Below are 15,564 nucleotides of genomic sequence, written 5' to 3'. Positions count from 1 at the left end.
TGTACCAAGTACTGGATTGTACAGTCTCATTCAAAATTCAATTACCGCATTTGTCCGTGTTACCAGAGCCATTGCATCTAATTCCGAACTTGAAATGCAAGTAGAATTCAGGAGATCACGTTAAAAAGAGAAGTCAGAAAAAAACAGACGAACGTGGTTACCTGATAACGATCGGATCCTTCTGCTCAAAACAGTTTAATTGATTAAAACGCAAATTTAAATAAGCACCATATTCGGCATTAAGTTCAAATTCCTACGATCGCATTCCTTCCTTCGTATTAAATTGCTTGAGTGAACTATCGTGTTCATTGGTGAAAACAAGAATTGCAGGAAACCATCGATTATGAAACGAATAAGGGCGTTATTATATTATTTTGCTTAAACGGTAGAACATTGCAAAACGTGTTATTTCTTTAAAAAATATATCTTACTCCCGATTTACAGTTGCCTAATTTTTTCGCAGCTATTGGCAGTTTATCGGAGAGAGTCGAGGCAAATAGAAATACTTTGCCTCTCAGTACCTTCTCTCTTCATCAAACTGACAATTGTCGAAAGTACAATTGTCTAATGTGCATCTGCTTCGAAGATCGTCCTAAACAGTTCAAAACAAAGAAATATTTGCCATTGAACAAGGTGATAGCAATAATAGTAGTATAGGTTTGAACCAAAGCCATCAAGTTCAGTACCTAACAAACTGCGAGACGAAATTCGCCGGGTCACCTAGTTTTTTAATAAAAAATATCTTCGCATAACCATGACTGTTTTGAATCATCAGAGAAACCCTTTTTGGAATTAAACTTAAAAGGAACCCTTGCAAAAACAATTTAAGACGGCAAGAGTAGATTTGGTATTTCCAACCTACCAAACAGTATGGAGTACATTGGATTCGTAAAAATGGCTGTTTTGATATTTAGAGGTAAAATCAACAGTCACATTTGAAAACAATTAAGCAAATGCTATAGTCGGACAGTGCCGACGATACCCTACACCACTACTCCTAGGAATTAGCTTTCAGCAAATCAAAATTCCTCTATGGAACAAATAAACTTATTGTAAGAAATAACTTTGTGGATTCTGCTATCTTATCACATCAAACCTAAATAAAAATACAATAATTGTTCTACAAACATCCCATAAGGGCCAAAGAAGGCTTCTCTCATATCCATGAGTACACCCCGATTCATATTTCCTAATATGGGGACCTACAGTTTATCGCCGAGTACGAACGGCGTACCCTAAGACACCATTTGTCGCCAAAATGTCGCTACTACTGAGGGGTATTTTCCCACTGTTGAAAATTTGATGTTACCTGGCCGGGGAATCGATCAACGGTGGCAAAATACCCCTTAGTAATGTTCGCGACATTTCCTGAGTATTTCAGCCATGAAAAACAACTTCTCTACAAGTGGTGTCTTAGGACATGCTGTTCGGACTCGGCGGTAAATTGTTGTATGTATTAATCCCAAAAATATACGCCAGAAGGAGATCAGTGGGTACCTTCTCCTTCACCAAAAGTAATATTTCAAAAAAAACTTTAACGGTATCGACACCGAGTACATTTTGACAAAAGGTGGCGAAGCGACCACATGCTGTAATATATCGCATCTGTTAAACAAAAAGGTAGTAACTCAAAATTTTCTAGTTTTCAGTAGAGACAAAACTGTTGATACATAAGTATGTTTGAAGTTTCACATCAGAATAGGTCACTTTTGTTATTGGTGATTTGGGGTGAAATGGACCTTCGGACAAAATTTTTATCCGAATTTGTATCTGCTCTGTAGTTCGCAATCAGCGGACTACATTTTAAATCAGGTGTGAGTTTATGACAGAAAAGAAGCTTGCAATTTCACATGATGATCAGATAGTTTTAGCGGGCGAAAAAGACCGAAACTTCTGTGTGAAAATTGGAAAAAAAGTAAGATATATATTATATCTTTATTCCTGGTAGACACATTACGCCCACGTGAGTTATTGTTGAAAGACTATCTCTCGACCTTGCCATAGATGCTAATTGTGTTGATGTACGTACTCAGATAACAGAGTTAAAGTCTAGTATATACAGAAATTCCACAGTTTTAATTGTGTGTATAGTAACCATAACCACGCTAGAGTTCGCAGTTATAGTTTAATACTGACAAATTTTTACACGAGGTAAGATGCTAACAATGTTGAATAATCAGCGGATAGTTCTTAACGGGTGAACTTTTGTGGGAAAAATATCCAAATTCAATTATTAGTTTATATTTTATTTTTAGGAGACATATTTCGGCAAACCAAGAAAATAAACTTGAAAACCATCATGAATATAGCGGTTAAATAACTGAACTACTGCTTAACATATAAAAGTTTTTTTATTGTTGTGATTTTCTTGCATAGAACTACATTTACTTTCCATGTTACAAAATGTCGCAATCATGATAGAAAAGTTTTCAAATCATAGAAGAAGGATTCCATGGTTTTTGAATTGTTTAAAATTACAATGCTGTACGGGGTCTTTAAGTTTTTGTGATACCTTTGGTAAACAGTAATGTAATAGTACCTCGAAACATTGAACTTTTTTCATTCATCGATTCGATCGAAATCTATTTCAGACAATTTGGAGTCGATTTACCCATGTCCGTCTGTCTGCCTGTCTGGCTGACTGGTGCGCACGATAACTCTCGAAGAATCAACTTTGGTTCAAATTTTAGGACTGGTAAATTTTGTCCAACCTTAGTTAAAGTTTGAAGATGGATCATATCGGTCTACACCTTCCGTTAATTACTCCGACAAAAGTTCAAATTTTTTCGCTACGATTACACTATGCAACACTGAAAATGCAAACAACTTCTAGCATGAATTTTTTGAAAGTACATATTTAGACTACAAAAACCCTAGTAGGGTTTTGTCATGTCAGATCCAGTTCGGATTTTATGGCCTCATCTAAACCGGGCTAAATCTACACTTTTTTGCATTTATCAGGTCTTTATCTCAGAAACGAATAGGAATTTGGCCTTGCTGTCATTAGCAATATTGTAGCCCTAAACTAGTAGAACTTGTCTTTTGAAAAAGACATCAAAATCAAAATCTATAAAATATAGAAAATTTTACATAATTGCTGAAATTCTGGTCAGTACCGGCTAAACTATTGTGAGTTGAACCAAGTAACCTGTTGCAAAAATCTTCTAAATAAAGTTCTCAACAATTCTTTAGAACATTCTGTAGCTCTAAAATGCTTACTTCATGTTGTTTCAGCGGTATTTTGCATCATAATTTTTACTACACGTATTTTAAACACAGTTCACACCAACAGTTTGTTCTCGCATTTCGATTTCACCAAATTATTGGCGTATTTATAAAATGGTCGTTGAAAAATATACTGAAAACAACGGGATAGGGGCATTTTAGAACAATGACATGTTTTGAAGAGTTGTGTATTACATTCCAGCGAATATTTTTCCAAAAGAAAATATTCAGAAAAAAATAACGGTTTTGGAGATACGGTGCGAAGTGTAAGTGTAAATTGTGGAATTTTTGCATATATTTTGAAATTTGAGGCAATAAATGTAGTTTTTCGAGTTCATTATTTCTCCAAATATCTTATTCTTGTCCTTTTCTACAAATTTTTTTCAGAGGTCAGAAGAAGATTCGCATTTGTTTCAGAGATATAGTCCCGAATTTCTTTAAAAACTCAATATTTAACCATCAGTTCGAATTGTTTGCAAAAGATCACTTTAAAAATGTTGCACAGTGTTATTTGCACAATAGTTCCAAAAAGGACTAACCTAATTTTCCAAACTAGGGGTGTGGAAAATTGCTTCCATAAAAATAGGGATCTATTCTGGTCTGAGCCCGACCTCCATACAAAATTTCGTGACGATCGGTCCATAATTGCTGCCTGGAGTTGTATTACAATGTATAATGGACAGACGGACGAACGGACACACATCTCAAAATCGCTTTATCTCTTCGAGATGTGCAGATTGGTATGCCACAGTAAGGGTCTCGGTGTTACATGAATTTTCATAAAAAACTTATAATACCCTTTCCACATAGTGGTGTAGGGTTTAAAGTAGAAGTCGTCATCCAAAAAGTGTGGTTTGTTGTGGTAATAACAATACCAACAAATTGGTTATGTCTCTTTTCCCGTTGATATTCATGGAACCATTATCTGTAAAAGGTAACATTTCTTTCCCCAAAAATTGTGTATTAAGGGTGTTTTTAGAATTTATGGTCCGTTGGCGACATTTGAACTTTCCGACAAAAATATGGAGCTATAATCTATATAGCTCAAAAGTGCTGCGGAGGAGGTATTTTGGGAGTCCTTTCGATAGATTTCACGCGCACAGTATAATTTAGAGCTTTTGGATGATCATGTTAGAAAGCATGGACTTATCTTTGAGGTTCCCTGCGGTCACGAAGCTTCTTAACCAAAAGTTGTCAACATAGGTCGAGGTTAGGTATAGCCCCATAATAAAGGTACCTCCCGATTTTCGGTATTTTGAGGGTTTTAGATATATTTTTTACTAAACTACCCGTATTTTGAGGTTTCCAGCGGACACAAAACTGCTTCGCCAAAAATGTTCAAAATAGACAAATGTTTTGGTATGGTCTCCATATAACGGTACCTCCCAATTTAAGGTGTTTTGAGCAGTTTAATTACATTTGTTAAACGAAATGTGTCAAAACTTCCCCACCAACTACTGTCAACATAAGTTCATGACTTCGTATAGATCCCATGTGACGGGACCTCCCGATTTGAAGGTGTTTGGCTACATTTGTTGACCGAACTATCTGCAATTTGACATTTGAGAGTCCCAGCGATCACAAAACTTCTTCGAAAAAAATTTTTAAAATAGGTCCATACTTAGGTATTGGACAGGAAAGAAAACCAGTTATTCAATATTAATTCAAAAAATATTTTATGGATGATTTTTAATTGTTTTGAATATTTTCTCTTTTTCCACATTATCCACCTTCTCTTATTTTCCAGGATGAACAAAATGGGCCACAAAATTACAACAGCTACGCGTCCGTTACCCTAACTAAGTTTAACCGAACTTAATGCTTAGTCATGTGGCTTTCAACGTTCTCAATGCTGAAGGAGACATTGGATTTTTAGGGAACTCCAAAGTATCGCAACATCAATAAAGGGAACATGGGTATTCTGACGTTTACTACGTGACCATATTGTCCTTAACCTGTCTAATTGCAGTATACAAAGATTTTTCAATTGGCAAGTAAACAAAGATTTTTAATTAATTTAATTGGCGCCATTGTTATAGCGCATTTTTTCCGAATATTGATTCAAACTAATTTATATATTCATTAAATATTCCACACAAAATATTTTGTTCTTTCACTCTCCCTCCATCCTTACCACTACATGACCCGTCAAAATGTACTTTTCAAAAAAAACTTTGTAAACGATTTCAATTTAATTTACAGTTTTACTAGAAATAAAATATAACAACAGTTGTGGCAATTTGGCACAACTGTATGCACGCAACATCAAATGACTGAAACATTGACTGACAATTTGGAAAACAAACAAAAAATTGAGAACCTTCTATAAAACAGACCACACACACTACGGCAAACTAATAAATCCACAAACTAATAAATTACAAAACAAATTTTTAGAAATGTCAATCACGCGTAACATGAACCTGTTTTTTTGTGCCTTGTAATGAATTTCAATTTTCCACGAAAAAAGCAGTGCCAATAGAGTTGAAAAATAAACTTTAATATGTAAAGAAAACCTTTAACATTTTTTGTAATGTAAAGAGATGGTTTTTAAATGGATTTAATTTTTATATTTTATACACAAAATTTATTTAATCCTTGCATTGGAATGTTTCATTAACTGCTATCGATGTGACAGGTCACAGTGAAATGAGTAATTGAAGAGGTCAAGTCATAGCAGAATTTTCGACCTGTCGAAATTCTGTGATGTGAACAATGATGCTATTTTATAGAGTTCAATGTCTTTTATGGAAGATATTATATAAAAAGTCTTCAATGGGATGTTGAAAACGAGTTGATATGGCGCCAAGAAACTCGCAGTCAAAACTGCATGGGGTCAATATGGGATTAATTTTGTAACAGACATAGTTGGCTATACGTAGAGACTTCACAAGCATCAACAGTATATGCCAAAGCACCTTAATTATACCCTCAGCATTTATGCTAACGAGGGTATATACACTTTCATACGGGCAAAATGTTCCTCATCGAAATAATGGTTTTAGACCCCAAGTATGTTTGAACGAAATGTGTTTCAGACAATTTGGAGTCAATTTAGCAATGTCCGTCCGTCTGTCTGGCTGGAGCGCACGATAACTCTGGAACGGATAAACCGATTTGGTCCAAAATTTGGCTTTCGCAATATAATATGGATTCAATCGATCCATTCCTTCGGGTACCTTCCCTACAAAAGTTAAGTTTAGGACCTGTTCACGAATCGCTTTGATTTTTGTTGTAGCAACTTGCATTCACTGCCCCCCATATAACGGTATAAGCTTCATCAGGGGCAAGTCGATACTTCCTGAGAAAATAGCCTGAAAGCTACAAAAAAAAAGCCCTAAGACACGGTGTGTAGTGGTTTGAGCGCAAGATAACTCTCCGACGGATCTGCCGATCCGGTCCACAATTTGGTCTTTGTAATATTTTGTGCAAACTTAGTTTAAGTTCGAAGATAAGCCATATCGGTCCACTCCTTCAGGTACCTTCCCCAAAAAGTTCAAAAATGTTCGGAGAAATTGTGCACACGATAAAAAGATCTACCAGATATAGATCAGGTTCGAATATTGACTGTATTTGTTTACTCCTTCGGGTACCTCCCACACAAAATTTTGGATAAATTCACTTTAGTGCCTGCTCTCGAATCACTTTGATTTTTGTTGAAGCAACTTGCATTCGCTGCCTCAATTACGGCAGTAAAAGTTTTTTCAGGGGCAAGTCCATACTTCTTGAGAAAACTGCCCGAAAGTTGTAAAAAACCCCTATGGCACCATATGTAGTGGCTGGAGGGCTCAAACCGAATATACTACCTAAAATAGCTATATTATGTTTTTCGCAGGCTAGTGTGATAAAAAGGCCCTGTTTATCGATATCCCCGAAAATTTTTGAGCTTTAATCCTATTTATACTTTTGTCAAAATTTTGAAAATCCCTAAATACATGTTTTTATACCCTACACCACTATGTGGTAAGGGGTATTATGTGTTAGTGCATTTGTATGTAACATACAAAAGGAAGCGAGATAGACCCATAGTTCCTTCTAGGGATATACATAGAATCACTTTCTGAGTCGATTTATGCATGTCCGTCCGTCCGTCCGTCCGTCCGTCCGTCCGTCCGTTCGCAACGTACAGGTCGCATTTGTTGACCGATTTCGCTGAAAATTGGGGAATACCATTTTTTTAGCCGTCGGAAGATCAAGTTCGAAGATGGGATATATCGGTCCACGTTTTGGTATAGCCCCCATATAACGGTACCCCCCGATTTACGGTATTTTGACGTTTTCAGCTACATTTTCAAACCGATTTGGCTATAACTTGACATTTAGGGTTCTTATGTATCAATAAACTTATACAACAAAAGTTGTGGACATAGGTCCACGTTTTGGTATAGCCCCCATATAACGGTACCCCCCAATTTACGGTATTTTGACGTTTTTAGCTACATTTTCAGACCGATGTATGTATAAATTTAACATTTAGGGTTCTTAAGTGTCAATAAACATATATAACAAAACTTGTGGACATAGGTCCACGTTTTGGTATAGACCCCATATAACGGTACCCCCCGATTTGCGGTATTTTGACGTTTTTAGCTACATTTTCAGACCGATTTAGCTATAACTTGACATTTAGGGTTCTTATGTATCAATAAACTTATATAACAAAAGTTGTGGACATAGGTCCCCGTTTTGGTATAGCCCCCATATAACGGTGCCCCCCGATTTACGGTGTTTTGATGTTTTTAGCTATATTTTCAGACCGATATAGCTATAATTTGACATTTAGGGTTCTTAAGTGTCAATAAACTTATATAACAAAAGTTGTGGACATAGGTCCACTTTTTGGTATAGCCCCCATATAACGGTACCCTCCGATTTGCGGTATTGTGACGTTTTTAGCTACATTTTCAGACCGATGTAGCTATAATTTAACATTTACGGTTCTTAAGTGTCAATAAACTTATATAACAAAAGTTGTGGACATAGGTCCCCGTTTTGGTATAGCCCCCATATAACGTGGCCCCCCGATTTACGGTGTTTTGCTGTTTCTAGCTACATTTTCAGACCGATATAGCTATAAGTTGACATTTAGGGTTCTTGAGTGTCAATAAACTTATATAACAAAAGTTGTGGACATAGGTCCACGTTTTGGTATAGCCCCCATATAACGGTACCCTCCGATTTGCGGTATTTTGACGTTTTTAGCTACATTTTCAGACCGATGTAGCTATAATTTTACATTTAGGGTTCTTAAGTGTCAATAAACATATATAACAAAACTTGTGGACATAGGTCCACGTTTTGGTATAGCCCCCGTATAACGGTACCCCCTGATTTGCGGTATTTTGACGCTTTTAGCTACATTTTCAGACCGATTTAGCTATAACTTGACATTTAGGGTTCTTATGTATCAATAAACTTATATAAGAAAAGTTGTGGACATAGGTCCACGTTTTGGTATAGCCCCTATATAACGGTACCCCCCAATTTTGACGTTTTTAGCTACATTTTCAGACCGATGTGGTCCAAATGTTGGATATCACAATATTCTGTCCAAACTTTGAGTCATATTGGTCCAGTCCTAAAATGATGGTCACAATAACTATTGAAGGTCCGAACTGATTTCTTCGCGACATAGATTATGAATATATTAATCCTCCCGTTTACCTGATTTGTTATTAAATTGAAATTGTTAAGATCTTATTGTGAACAGATTAGTTTTTGTGTACTTGGTCAGGTAAGAAAAGGAATGTACTTCTCATATTATGTTTAAAATACCCAATACATTACATAACAAACGGATTAACAATATATAAATATTAATCCTTGAATTTACCTGATACATGTGATTATTGACGCTTGGATTAGTCCTTAATCCGTTTGTTTACATGTATGTGTTTTGGGTACTTGATCAGGTAAATAATGCTATTATTGACACTTGGATTAGTCCTTAATCCTTTTGTTTACATGCCCGTGTTTTTGGGTATTTGATCAGGTAAATATTTGCTGTACATCTCGAGTTATGTTGAAAATTTACCTGACACACATAATTACCTAACTTATGTGTTTCTGTTCTTAATAGAAAAACGGGTACTCTACAAATATTGGCTATACATTTTGTATATAAATAAATAAATAAGTAATAAATATTTTCAGTTTGATTGTACACTTCAAGTAGTCAACATTTAAATACAAACAAATATACAATTTTATCAGTTAATATAATAATACATTTATTAAATAATATTATATAAAATAATTTTATATTTTATAATATTATATAAAATAATATTATATAAAATAATATTATATAAAATAATATTATATAAAATAATATTATATAAAATAATATAAAATAATATTTTATATTATATAATATAAAATAATATTATATAAAATAATATTATATAAAATAATATTATATAAAGTAATATTATATAAAATAATATTATATAAAATAATATTATATAAAATAATATTATATATAAAATAATATTATATACAACAATTTGGAACGATGCCAAGAACACGCGCCCAAAGTTCTGCCACCCGCCGAAACTTGGCTCAGAGCAGAATGCAAGCACTAAGATCTACTCAGGATCTCCAATCTCGAATGGAAGATAGACAGCGAAATGCAGAAGCACACAGACAAAGCCGACAGGATGACGATGTTCGTACAATGGAGCAGGAAAGAAATACAGAGTTACGTGCAAGAAGACGTCGTAATGTATTGTATCGCACTGAGGAACAGCGAACTAATACCCGGCAGCATTTTGAAAGACGTCAGAATCTGGAATATCGTGCGGAGGAACAGCGAACTAATACTCGGCAGCATTTTGAAAGACGTCAGAATCCAGAAAATCGGGCCCAGGAACAGCGAACGAACACCCAGCAACATGTTGACCGACGTCGGAATACAGAGTATCGCGCTGAAGAACAGCGAGCTAATACCCGGCAACACGTAGCTAGACGTCGGAATCCAGCATATCGGGCTGTGGAGCAGCGAACAAATACCCGGCAACACGCATCTAGACGTCGGAATCCAGCATATCGGGCTGTGGAGCAGCGAACGAACACCCAGCAACATGTTGACCGACGTCGGAATCCAGAGTATCGCGCTGAAGAACAGCGAGCTAATACCCGGCAACACGCTCAAAGACGTCGGAATCCTGAATATCGCGCTGAGGAACAGCGAACAAATACTAGACAACACGTCCAAAGGCGACAGCTTTCGGAGTACAGAGTTTTTGAGCGTTTGCGAAACACTGCAGAACGACAAATAAGAAGAAACATGCAACGCGCTGAACAACATGACCAGAATCGATCGCTAACATCCAGAGTAGAGCGTCATAGAAGAAACCCCAGCAACAGGAGTAGAATTAATATTCTTCAGGCAGAAAGACGCAGAACAAGAAGGAACAATTTAACAAATGAAGAAAGACAGGAAGAATCGGCCCAGATAATCAGTCGTCGCAATGACCTGAGGTTTCAGCGGTACAACGAAACTATCAAACTAGGACCAACAAAGATATGCACCTGCTGCGGAGGGTTGTGGTTTCCCCATCAAGTAGAACTACTGAACAAACAAGGTATGTCAAATCAAAGTTTTATTTCTGAAGTTTTTTATTTATCAGAACGGTTTCCCTCGGACAACGACTTTTACATTTTTTGCAAAACCTGTAGTAGAGCAGTAAAGAACGGAAGAAAACCCAATATATGTTTATCAAACGGCTTAGATTTCCCAGAGATTCCAAGCCCCCTAAAAGATTTAACGGCAGTAGAGGAGCGGCTGGTAACCGCTAGATTACCTTTCATGGTTATTGTTGCTCTTGGGTTTGAAAAACAAAGCGCAATTCGTGGGGCAGTAGTAAATGTGCCCATATCTGTTAATGAAACCATTACCTCCCTTCCGAGACATTTCGATCAAGCACAGGTAATTCAATTGTACCTTAAACGCCGCATGGAATATCAGCATGATTATATGACTGAAACAATCAGACCTGCGAAAGTAATTGAAGCAGCCAGATACCTGATAAATACAGAGCTTTATATCAAACATGGCATTACAATTGATAACGAATGGTTTAATCTTTACAGCTCTTCTGATGTAGTACCTTTCGTTGCCAATCAAGATGACCAAGCGGTTATTCAAGAAATTTTTGATAACCAAACATCTAATGATGGCCCGGCTTCAGACATACCACATGCTGAGCAATATGCCATGGAGAATTTAAATCCAGGTGGACACCAAACTATGTTAGAAAGTAGAGTAGTTGAAAATGTGCCTCATCAGCGAGTTGTCATGGCCCCAGGCGAGGGTCACCGCCCCGTCGATATGATTATAGATTCCGATTCCGAAGAGTTGGCATTTGTTACCATATATTGTGGTCAAAAACGTTGGTGTACGGAAACATATTCCAAAATTATTCGATCTGAACTTCGGCGATATGATAGAAGGTGCTGCAGAATTGATAAAATATTGTATAGCTACAAAAAGCTAGAGCTTTTGTCAATTAAAAGCGCTGTGTCAATCGCTTTGCGAAAGCAGACTCGGTCTCGAAATGTAACAGCAGCTAACGCTTTGGATGATGCATATGTACATAGCCTTATTCAACATGATGACGGTTACCGCATTCTTAAAGGTATTAGAACGTCTCCAGCTCACTGGGAAGCAGAAAAGAAAAAAGTCGTTGCAATAATTAGACAATTCGGCCTTCCGACGTTCTTTATAACTTTGTCAGCAGCTGAAACCAAATGGTTGGAACTTTTGGTTATCCTATCAAAAACTGTTGACAACGTCGATATTTCTGAAGATGAAGCTTCAAATTTGTCATTTTCTGAAAAGGCTCGATTGATCCGTAATGATGCGGTCACATGCTCTCGCTACTTTGATTTCCGTTTCCGGCAATTGTTTTCCTTATTCAAAATGGACAATGGAGTTTTTGATAATCATTTTGTCGAAAAATATTATTGGAGAGTGGAATTTCAACAACGTGGATCTCCTCACATTCATGGAATGTATTGGCTAAAGGATGCTCCGAAAGTAAATTTTAATGATTCGTCTTCCTTTCCTTCCGTCATAAACTTTATAGACAAATATATTTCCACAAATGGATCTGATGATAGTTTACAGGAATATATTACTTATCAACTGCACAACCACAATCGTTCATGTACGAGAGAGTACCGTGGTGAAAAAATATGTAGATATGGCATGCCCTATCCCCCGATGCCTACAACTGAAATCTTATTGCCACTTCCCGAAAACTTCGAAAATATACAACAATATAAAGCGAACTACGATAAAATTCAAAGTATGCTAAATGCAAATTTGGAATCCCAAATAGTTTCGCAATTAAATAATTTTCCATATTTTCTGGCCCACGATAATATACGTCTAACTTACGACGAATATTTGTTATCCATTCGGTCTTCTTTAAAAAAACCGAAAATATTTTTAAAAAGGAAATTCGAAGACAAAATGGTAAATGCATACAATCCAACAATATTGTCACTGCACCGAGCCAATATGGATATTCAATACATCCTAGATCCATATGCATGTTGTAGTTATATAATCAACTACATTAACAAATCAAATCGAGGAGTATCAAGAATTCTTCGTGATGCTGTTGAAGAAATTAGAACTGGCAATTATTCTGTAAAACAAAAACTGCAGCATATTGCACACAAATTCATTTCAGGTACTGAAATTTCAGCACAAGAGGCCACTTATTGCTGCTTGGGAATGCGTTTATCAGAAAGTAGCAATGCAGAAGTCTATATAAATACTGGCCGTCCTGAGGAGCGAGTTTTTATGCTTAAACCTAGGGAGCAACTTCAAAATTTGCATCCTGATTCCTCGGATATTTATGCTGTTGGTATTTTAGAACATTATGTCCAAAGGCCAGATGAACTGGAAGATTTATGTTTAGCAGACTTCGCGGCTAACTATAAATATTCCAGATCACGCCGAAGCAATGTAAGAGAAGATAACTACGATGAACAAGAAATAGAAGAAGGATCGGAACACACTTTACGCACTTTTCGGCTTAAGGATGATAGTGGCTTCATAAAAGAAAAAATCAAGCCTCACGTGATTCGGTATAGAAGATATAACGTCAATACTCACAGAAGTGACTACTTCAGAGAACTCGTTATGTTATTCAATCCTTGGAGAAATGAGGAAGTTGATTTACTGCAAAATGATAATGAAGCTACTTGCAATGCTCTAAAGGATAGTATTGAGATGAACAGAAAAAAATATGATGTTTTTGAGGATCGAGAACTAGAAAATGTTCTACAGCGGTTAAACGAAGAAGAATTGAGAGATGATATTAACGAAGAAGCTGATAACGCCAATATTGATGATGATTTTAGAGTTCTTGGTGTGCCGGATGTAGATACAAATGTAAATATTTTACGAACGCAGAACGACGGTACAACGGAAGAAATACCTGAACCATCAATACGCGTTATCAAACTCCCTCCTTTGTTATCTGAACCTGATCTCTTGACCATGGTGCGTACGTTAAATGCAAATCAGAAGCTTTACTTAACACATCTTTGCCATAATATAAAATGTGGATCAACGTTTTATGAATTTATAGGTGGAGGTGCCGGTGTCGGTAAAAGCAGATTAATATCGACTATTTATCAATCCGTTAATAGAAGGTTAAATAGCATACCAGGTTCTGATCCTACCTCAATAAAAGTTCTACTGACAGCTCCTACAGGAAAAGCTGCTTTTGGAATTGGTGGTGCCACATTGCATTCAATGTTTTCGCTCCCAGTAAATCAGTCAAGTTCAGAGTTGAGGCCTTTGGGTCCAGATGCCTTAAATGCAATTTATACCAAACTAATGAATTTGAGGTTATTGATTATTGACGAAATTTCAATGGTGGGAGCAAAAATGTTTTCTTATTTGGATGCAAGATTAAAGCAAATTTTCAAAAGTACATCATTTTTTGGTGGTATATCGGTACTTGTGTTTGGTGATTTAAGACAGCTTTCACCTGTTGGCGATAGATGGATATTTGCGGCCCCAACTAATGATCCATACAGTGCAATATATGGGACTACAATGTGGGATAAGTTTAAGTACTTCGAGCTTACTGAAATAATGCGTCAAAGAGGAGATCGTGCATTTGCTGTAGCTTTAAATAATATGGCTTCCGGACAAATGACAAACGATGACATTGCCTTGTTACGTCAGCGCGTTGTATCTCCAATTTCCGTTCCTGATGAAGCCATCCACTTGTTTTGTTCCAATGACGAAGTCAATGTGTACAACACTTTGAAGTTGAATTCGATTCCAACAAACGAAGTAATTTCTAATGCATTTGATGTTGTAAAATCCACTGGATTAACCAATGATAATATGAATAGAATCATGGAATCTATTAAAACATTTAAAGTATCGGAAACTCAAGGATTACCATATCAGCTAATTTTAAAAACAACAGCTAAATATATGGTTACTGTGAATGTTGACACAAGTGACGGATTGGTAAATGGAGCTACAGGTCAACTCATGGAGATCAGTTTCATTGGCACAACCAGTAAACCTTCCACTCTTTGGATAAAATTTCCTCAGGAAAATGTTGGGGTTTTAGCCCGCTCTAAAAAAAGGCATCCAACTGAATCGTTGTGGACACCTATTGATGTTTGTGTGAAAACATTTCAATATAAACGCAATGAACAGGTTACTATTGATCGCAAACAATTTCCAATTGTACCAGCTGAAGGAATTACTATTCACAAAAGCCAAGGTGCGACATACGAGAAAGTAGCTGTCCACTTGAAGCCACGTATGACTAGGTCGGCTTTATATGTAGCTTGTAGCAGGGCGACCACAGCGGCTGGACTTTTTCTTTTGGGCAATTTCAATCCACCTCAGCCATTTAAAGAAAATGATAGTGTACAGTTGGAAATGACCAATCTACGAACACATAAATATCTGGAAACGAGTTACGATTTTATGAGTGAAAGTAACTCTTTAAAAATTGTGTATCATAATGTTCAAAGTCTTCGTGCACATTTCGAAGACGTAAGGAAGGATACATTAATGATGAAGGCTGATGTTTTATGTTTTGTAGAGTCCTGGACATTACCTAATGAATCCTACGATATTCCTGGATTCACAGTAATGCCCAGAATGCGATTAGATTCCACTGATCATAGCAATCGCAGATCCAAACGTGGCTTAATAGTGTTTGTTAAAAACGAGATCTCTGGAGTTACTGAATATAAGTTCCATAAACAGTTACATGATCACAACAAAACATTGGAACTTTTGGTATTTCAAATAAGAGATATAAACATATTAGCCTTGTATCGCAA

The sequence above is a fragment of the Musca autumnalis genome, unplaced genomic scaffold, assembly GCF_047663935.1.
Source record: "Musca autumnalis isolate F117 unplaced genomic scaffold, ASM4766393v1 scaffold_48, whole genome shotgun sequence".
NCBI lineage: Eukaryota > Metazoa > Arthropoda > Insecta > Diptera > Muscidae > Musca > Musca autumnalis.
This window is presented reverse-complemented; position numbering follows the sequence as displayed.